The sequence below is a fragment of the Diachasmimorpha longicaudata genome, chromosome 4 (assembly GCF_034640455.1).
Source record: "Diachasmimorpha longicaudata isolate KC_UGA_2023 chromosome 4, iyDiaLong2, whole genome shotgun sequence".
Taxonomy (NCBI): domain Eukaryota; kingdom Metazoa; phylum Arthropoda; class Insecta; order Hymenoptera; family Braconidae; genus Diachasmimorpha; species Diachasmimorpha longicaudata.
In genome coordinates, this window is record NC_087228.1 from 7,069,653 (window position 1) to 7,078,409 (window position 8,757).

The window sequence follows — 8,757 nt, forward strand, 5'->3', positions numbered from 1 at the left end:
AGGTGGACACGTTTTAATGTGCCATTTACGAAGGTAAAGACATCATAAATGAAGTTCGCCCGAATCGAAATATCTCGAATCGCTGTATAATCGCCATACGTTCACATTTGAAGTGGGAAATTCAAATCGCCATATCACACGATGCGAAGCGCAATCAGTCTCGGGTAGTTTTCAATATGGGATGATTCCGCAACAATCCGGTAATTAATATCATAATTGAAACGCCACTGGAGAACCACTTTTTCACCGCAATTGTCCACATATAGACCACCTTTCCATCATTGTCTACACCAATGTAGTCATGGAACCGCATGCAAGTATCAAACTGCGATACACAGGCGATATACTCTCTATTGTGGTCAATCAACAAAGGGATGAAATACCGTTTTCTTCCTCGTTTTGTTCCCTATCAGTGAGTGAAAAAAAATATGTTTGATGGAAAATTGGACGAGAGGGTGGGTGAGTGCCAACGGTGGACCTCTATCCCCTGTATTCGGGAGAGAGATGACAAGCACTCACAGTGACTGTATCAATATGTGCATATCAGTCCGTTAACCATACACGTGGACACCATTGGTGAAAATTCCGGGGATAATTGGGGGGTGCGGGAATCGATTGGGTACTTCAATCAATGAAGGTTGTGGATAGCGTCATGTGGTCTCATTCAGGGATGACCAGATGACTGAATGCACGCTCCTCAGGGCTTTCACATGGAATCTGGTATCACATGTACTGAGATTTTTCGTGAATATATGGGATTCAGGACAAAAGTAAAGAGAAATTCATTTGCCAAATGGGAATTCATGTGGAGAGATTTTTTTATTAAAAAATATCCCATCGGTCGGACGATTTTTACTTCAATTTTGCTAGAATTTTTATCGAAAAACTTCTTTGAATGCAAGAGAAATCATTGAGTTCCGTCCATAATATTTTCACAATTTGAAAATTTTGAAAATCCCGCGCATTTCTCGCGACCTACTTCACGGAATTCACGGGAACCAATCAACAGTGAGGATTGGGGATCAGGTGGGTTCGATATATTTCGATATCCCTTCGATCTAGGAGACGTTCATGGGACTTTTATTGAGTGTAGAGACGATTCTGTAGGATTTTGTCTGACCAGTAAAATCAACAAAGATTTTTTGAATAATTATTTCTCTAATTTAGCAGGCCTGCAGACTGGTCGGGAAATAGCACGTGTCCAGCAACTTTTCATGTGGATTTCCATTAAGATAAATGGGAAATATTACATCCTCTTTAAAATTTCCCGGTGGAACTCGAGGAATGAAAAATTCACGGTATATATAACTACGCTGGCGTGAAAATTACTAGGGGAACAATGAACTCCCGAGGCGAAACACGAGACTCGAGGAGTGTAGATTTTTCTGTATAGTGAATTTTCTGGGTGGTGTTGATGTGTTGGGGTCGATCTGCCCCGACTAATTCATTAACAGACCCTGTGCCTTCATTTTGCCCCATTAATTTGTGGAGAGGTACCCGTTTTTCATTCAGACCATATCATTTTTTTTCTCGTAGGGAGAAAATTTCTCTGTTCGTTTTACTTTTTTGCAGAAATTTACGAAACTTTATTTCTCGTTGGAAATGTTGTCACGATGTGAAATGGTAAATTCATATCCTCTCGTAAATTTTAAAGAATTGGTAAACGTAATAATTATTCAAAGGATGCAGCACATTCCGATTGTTAATATTTACTTTAACAAAATTATGAAATGGAATTATATTTCAGTAAAAAAAAGCTCACTCACCTATTTCCCCTCAATAGAAGTAGTAGAGACGCTGAGCGTGCGCAAAATCCCACTTTATGGACGGTGGGATGGAAAATAAAAGTGACAAACTCGTTAAAAAAATTCTGATTGATCTTTAGCAATATATCATTTACCTAATTCAAATTACTCCACTTGTTTGGTAATTTTTCCCTCAATTTTTTTTTCCTATCCCTCATTAGCGCCGAAATGAGGATAAAAATAGCTGTATGCAATTTGATATCGCGATGAATAACGGGATATGAGAGGTGGAGAGGATTATTCAGGTTTAAACGAAAAGTCGAAACTTTGCTGCAGCACTGAGAGGCATATATCTCTCGTTCGTCCTACTTTCAACGCATCCAGCCAACTATGATCATTATTCAGAAAATGCTTGGCTGGGGCCCATGGTATTGGCATGAATTAAGGGTCCACTGACATTTTTGATAAATATTCCGGGTAATTCCTGGGTAGCAATCGATTCTCCTGAATTATCGTGAATCATTTGAGAGTTTCATTTTTCAAATTTTCACCAATGAATACATCTTAGGGTTTTATGCGCTTGGAAAATTGATGGATGAAGATGAAATTCAAAATTACGTTTGAGAACAAATATCTTCATTAATTTTCCTCACACTGAAAGAAACATATAATTTGGCCAATTAAATATTCTTCTAACAACAATTTAGAACGGATTTTCCAATGGAAATTTCGGGTATTTGGTTGTCCAAAACAAATATGTGAATTTTTTTTATAACAAAAATTCCCTATCATCGCCTTAGCTTTTACCCTATTTTTTGCTTCACGTTTACCGCGAAATTTTCGTAATTAAAAAAAAAATTATCAAGTAAATTTTTGTTTCATGTTGAATTGCCTCAAGCGATTACGTAATTTTTCCCCGAGCGAATAAAATACCCCACCATTACCACTGAACCCAGTAATTTTTACTAGAAAAAGTCTCCTACCACAGACACCGTCTGACTATTCGCTGTTTGCACTCCGGTAAAACTCTAGCCGAGTTTTCATTCCATTTTCATGTTCCGAGACTGTTCCCTTTTTCCTCACGCGGTCACTCATCCACTTACCAACCACACTCGTAAACCCATCCACTTAGTAATCACTACAGCCCTGCTCAACCTTCCACAGCTCTGCTTGCCAACCTTTGAAAGTGCACCGAGCCTCGAGGGGCAATTTCCGTTTTATAATAGACCTTTATTTTATCAGAAAAAAAATTAATTGTGTTGTAAGTTAAACTTACTTGGTCTGTCCCCAACGAATTTATGTCTGTGATCCCGGGGAATATCCAGGTGGGAGTGTGTGTCTATGACAGCGAGAGAGATCCCGGGTCGCGTGGATTAATCGACGTTTTTCATTATTTACCTTTCCATATTCTCCCGATCTCGACAGCACGTTGATTTCTCCGGTTGATCACTCATTAGTATTTCCTCATTCCCGAGAACTCCGAGGGATTAATTCTTCGGCAATTTCGTCCAGTTACAACATAGAACACCCGACCGGGTAAAATTACCGGATAATTTTTCTCTCCCGCCAATTCGTCACTATTCACCCAGCCCTCGTGGCTCGTCCAAAAAAAAAAAATGAAAACCGCCCGCTGTTTTTCCATTTTTTTAACAAAATAAATCCAAAACTTCACCGCGTCCCACTTCCCTCAATGAAATTACTCCCCAGAAGATACTATCCCGTGTCTAAACCCATTCATCTTGTCGCAGTATTAATATTCTCCGAGGTAATGGTACATCACCCGAGAAAAGCAATTACACTCCGCCAGCAGTAAAATTATGCATTCCGTTACGAGTAAAAGAAACCCCTGAAATTCCTCTCGGTTTTGCAAATTACTGACAACCACTCACGGAATTCCTGGTCCCCTTACCGAATTGAAAATACCACGTTACCATCGACATTCATTTGATATTATAATTGACACAATCTCCACCAGAAGCGAGAGCGAAGTATGCGATAGTCTAGGGGTTGAAGAATCCCTCAGTGGAATGAAATTTTTTTTACACCGGCGTGACATTATCTTTCATTAGACCAGAACCGCCAAGAGATAAAGGAAAAAGGAAAGACTGGCGGGTGAACGGAGGGGTGGAAGGGGGGTGGAGGGGGGACCAAGAGAAGATAAAGGAAAATAAGAATTGAAGAAAAATTGCGAAGAGATTCAAAGGCGTTGGCCCAGTTTGTCTCGTCTCTCAGTCTGTGGTTTCAGTCGCTTGGGCTGAGGGGGAGGAAAAGGTTCGTCGGGCGAGACCCAACGACTTCGACCCCTCCCCCTCCCGAAAAGTTGGAAACTAGAAAAGGAGTATTGATTCAGAGATGGCATATATATTATGTTTTGAAGCTGAAAACTGCGCTCACGTGTTTTGCCAGGCATTATCTTGGTGGAGGTTATGTAAGGGAAGACATCGGCGTCTGGAGCTACTTCCGCCTGAAGATTTCGACGGATGGAGACTACATAAATCAAAATGTATTTGCGGATTTTCTCGGAGAGGGTTTTTCTGGTGAGAAATTGGAGGGCAAGTTTATTAGTGTTTTTTGCGAGAAAAATAGAGACGAGGAAAGTTGGGAAATTCAGAGGTATCTCATTTTCCCTTTGTCTTCCTTGTATAGGGGTGAGGCTGAGGGGATGGGGATCTTTAATGTAGATACCAATGACTTGCAAATACTTTGGTAAATTTATGTGGGTCCAGATTAACCACCTCCAGCTCCCATTGTTGTTGTGTCCATTTTATTCCACCGGTCTATATTGACCCGTACCTCTTACTTGGTTTACATAGTTCAGGTCAGTTGAGTCCGCAAAGTTCCTGGAGGCAAAGACTACGAGGACCATTCAGTCATTATATCTTGGTCGTCGTTAGGACGGTACCATGAGATATAATCAAATTAGGAGTTTCCTCGCAGGAAGAGCTGAGGTTATTAGTCCCATTCTACCCCACCCTCCTCGCCCTTCTTTACATATTTGAGGTCAGCTGCATCTCGACATCTTCCGGAGGCAAAGATTGCAAGGACCATCAAACCTATCTTGGTCATCATGAAAACTGTGAGATAGTATATAATGAAGAATGTGACTTTCCCTTCTCCCAGAGCAGCTGACACTCTTGGTCCTTCCAATCCAAGCGAAGGCGGCTGGAAAATGATGATGGTTGGCTCCGACGCAGTTGCCCAGTACCAGGGAAATGTCGATGTGGACATGAACAAAGTTGGACGGCTCCAGGGCCCAATGGGCTCAATATCCTCCCAAGTAGGACAACTAACTGAAGCCTTCTCACATTTTGATTCTCAAATCTTCAACACCACGAACCACCATCTCGGCGTCTCGTCCTATTTCGTCCGCCACCCTTCGCTCGCACATTACACCCTTTTCCAGTATCTCCTTCACATCTATTTTCATCATCATCAAAGGTTTACTTGCCAAGTCTAGCATAACCCTTCGCGGTTCATGTACTATCGATTCTTTCAGCCGCCTTTCCCCCATTTTTTCACCCGCTAACTCTTCGCTTGCATGTTCACGTGCTTATGTACACGGAATGCAAAAAGTTGATGAGAAAAGTTACATGTTGACTTGAAATTCTCGTGTCCTGTCGATGATTTGGCATTTTTCACTTCACCTCATCGTGAATCGGATTTTTGTCGGACGGTAGGATCAGTCCTCACTTTTCTCGTACTTGAGTTTTATTAGCATACCACATTCCTGGAAATGCCTTCGGGGCACTTTTACTCCTTACACCATTCCATCCCTTTTTCGAGACGTACATCCCTCACGATATCTACCATCTTCAACTACCAACTGTATAACTCACAGCTGCTGGCGATTTACGGAAACTCGGAGGAGCTCCGATAGATAATCTTCAGCAGCCGGTCAGTCATAGTGGAGACGATCGTTTCGGGGGCCAGCGATGTATCATCGAAGTTGAGATAAGAATGAAAGTGGATAGAAAAGGGTTACGATGGTAGGATCATAATCACGGAGCCAAGAGGAACATCTATTCTACGTAAAATCATGAATCACATGTGGATTTGAAATCAACCTCGAACCGCTTTGATCGCATCAGCAGCAAAGTGGTGAGTCAAGATGAGTCGCCTCTGTCTGTTGTCCAGCTTTCGTTGAACATCTTGGACTCTAAGAAGAAGCAAATGCTCATCACCTGTTGGCTGGACCAAATTTGGTGCTACGACAGTCTGTGAGCCAACTTATCTCGATTTGCACTTTGCCATCGATGTTGATGGACTTGCGAGTGCTTTCCGACGAACTGACGAAGAATCCACGGGGTTGTCCTACTCCAAGATCCAAGAAAGCACAGGTACATCAACGAAGGTAGTCACCAACTTGATGCGTAAGACTGGTTCCTTGTTGGCCAATATAATCATTATGTATTTGCTAGCGACGCGGCAAATTTAAATGCGATACACGTCGGGCGATTAATCTCGTATTTTAGTAAAGAGGGTGTAAGCGATTACACGGTTTACACAGCTCTTTTACGAGCCGAATGAACCCGCGAACTGCACGAGCCTCGAGAAAAGCAAACTACGAAACAAAGAAGCGTTATATAAGTTCCAATTAGCAGGGATGCATGGCCGATGCACGGCAGAGGCTGACAGGTTGAGTAATAAAGTAGAAGCACGTCAGCGCACGGGGTTGATAAGAGGGTGAACGAACATGGGGGTGGTCTTCCAGGAGAATGTTATTCAAATTGCATTAACAACGCAACATTGAGTCTCGCGTAAATCCGTACATGTTGAGGTATCAGTATATAGCATCCACCGATAACCAGTCTATCGCGGTCTGAAGGCACTAAACCATACACCCGCTCCGATATTCATCACCCTTCGATGATCTGTTCGGCACACACAGGCGCTTAGAACATGTGCTTATACCATTTCGTAGGTTTAGGGGTGTGTTCGATCCCTCAACGAGGATCCGCGATGATCGGATTTATTCGGGGAATTGATCGGTTTGATTGAATATAGCTGAATGTGGGCTGATTCGTTATGACCGCGTGATGACTTGTTATCGGTGATGGGCATTTTGTGAACTGCAACAGGTATTGGAAGGTTTTTTTTTATCACGTGATAGGTGATTACAGAATTATCGAGCTGTTATTTTATGAGTGGATGAAAAAAATTCGGTTCAGTTGGAGACTTGGGAGCTTAAATTAGAAAAAAGGGATCAAATTGAGGGACTTAGGTGCCAAATAAGGACTTTCGAGGGTCTTCATTTCAAAGATCTTAACTTGAGGATTTGGAAAGTCTCAAGTTGAGACTTTTAGAAGTCTTGAGTGAACCTTTCGACTGTTTCAACTTGCGACTTAAATGTTTAGCTTGAAAGACTTGAAGATCAGGAGGGGAGGACTTTAAGTTTCAAGTTGGGACCTTCGAAAGTCGTGATGTGAAACTTGAGAAGTCCTGACTTGAGACTTTGAGGAGTCTTGTCAGAAAATTGTTGCTCGAGACTTGAAACTCTGAGCTGGAGACTTATCAACGTCCAAACCTGGGACTTATATAAATCACGAATTGATTCTTTCGAATGTCTCAACTTGAGACTTGAATACTTCAACTTAAAACACCCCAAAGCTCCAGTCACGCTCCTCAGAACTCAATTCTTCTCGAAAACATTAAAATTCTCCAGAGCTCCATAATAACACTGGGAGTCAACGACTTTTTTTCTCATGACTTTAGCCCATAGTGAAACGAAAATTAAATTCTTAGAATTTCCACTTTACAGCCCCCATTTCCATAAATCTCGGCTCGCGTGTGCGCATGGTAGTGCAGCAAAATACAGTCGCGTTCCCCGAATTCCCTTTCCCCCCCATTCGTCCCGTGAATGCACGAGACTACAACGAGGGTCAACGGGATTTCAAAATAATTTCAAATTATTTGTTAACCCGATCAATGTAATGAAAATAATGTATATCCACCTGCAAGTATTCCTTCAGACATTTTCACTCGGTGTAATAACATTTTCCCTCCGGGAATGTCAATAAGCCACCCGTGTGCGTGTGTTTAACCCAGTGGGATTTAATCAGAAACTCGTACAGAATTCCCGGTGTGAGTTTTCCCGGGGTTATGTGTAGGAGAGATGTCCGAGGGTAAACCCGCATGTGCACAAGCACCGATAACACCGATAAGTGGATACGAGTTGCAAACCGAGGGGGAGGGAGAGGGGGGGGGCGGCTCACTATGTAAATCCATACGTGCCCGCACATTCACCCATGGAAAAGTTGATGTGCAGAACAAACGTTCGTACGTGTGTGTGGACCCTTGTCATTACGGGATATGTAGGACCGTTGGCTACTGCTGTACGTTATTGGCCAATTTTCAGGTGTTCGATATATGCAGGGGAAATAATGTGATTGAGTTACATTTCGCCTGGTTTTTGCCCTATTTGTATATCAGCAAAGGCAGACTATAAATTTCCTCTTTAGGGTAATAAAAAATAACGGGAAATAACATAATTTAAATGAGGAATAATTAAATTGGATATATCTGGAGAATGACAGAGTGAAAATTATCGATTTTTATTCACCAACAAACTGGTTAATCAACTTTCAAAATGAGATGTGACTAGTGGAAATAGCATCGCTAGTTCAAAAGATATCGCGAAAAATATTATAAATAATGTGGAAAGGAAAAGCCTTCAGCTGCACAACTTAATTTTCGGTTTATTTTTTAATTTAAAAAACTAGGTCGTTTATAGAATTCGTTTTTCACTGCCAAATTGAATATCAGTATTTCCGAAGGTGAATAATACAACAGAATATGAATAAATCATGGCCTTCGAATATTTTTTTTCGCAAAAGCTCACGTACTCCCATCAGCCGATAATAGGAAAGGGCCAGAACAAGAATAAGTGATTCTATCCACCCCTGTATTCTTTCCCTCTGCCACTTGGTTCTCTCCCACTCTCAGAATGTTATAAAGTATACAGGCGATATGACAACGAGCGCTGACACAGCGTACTCTTTCACTCGCCGATACT

The 8,757-nt window shown here is 41.7% G+C and overlaps 1 protein-coding gene across 5 annotated transcripts in view; it reads left to right on the forward strand.

The window, feature by feature from the left end:
* Window positions 1-8,757, forward strand: part of LOC135161918 (uncharacterized) — a 38,095-nt gene that overhangs the window by 6,737 nt on the left and 22,601 nt on the right. The gene's annotated exons all lie outside the window — the stretch shown is intronic.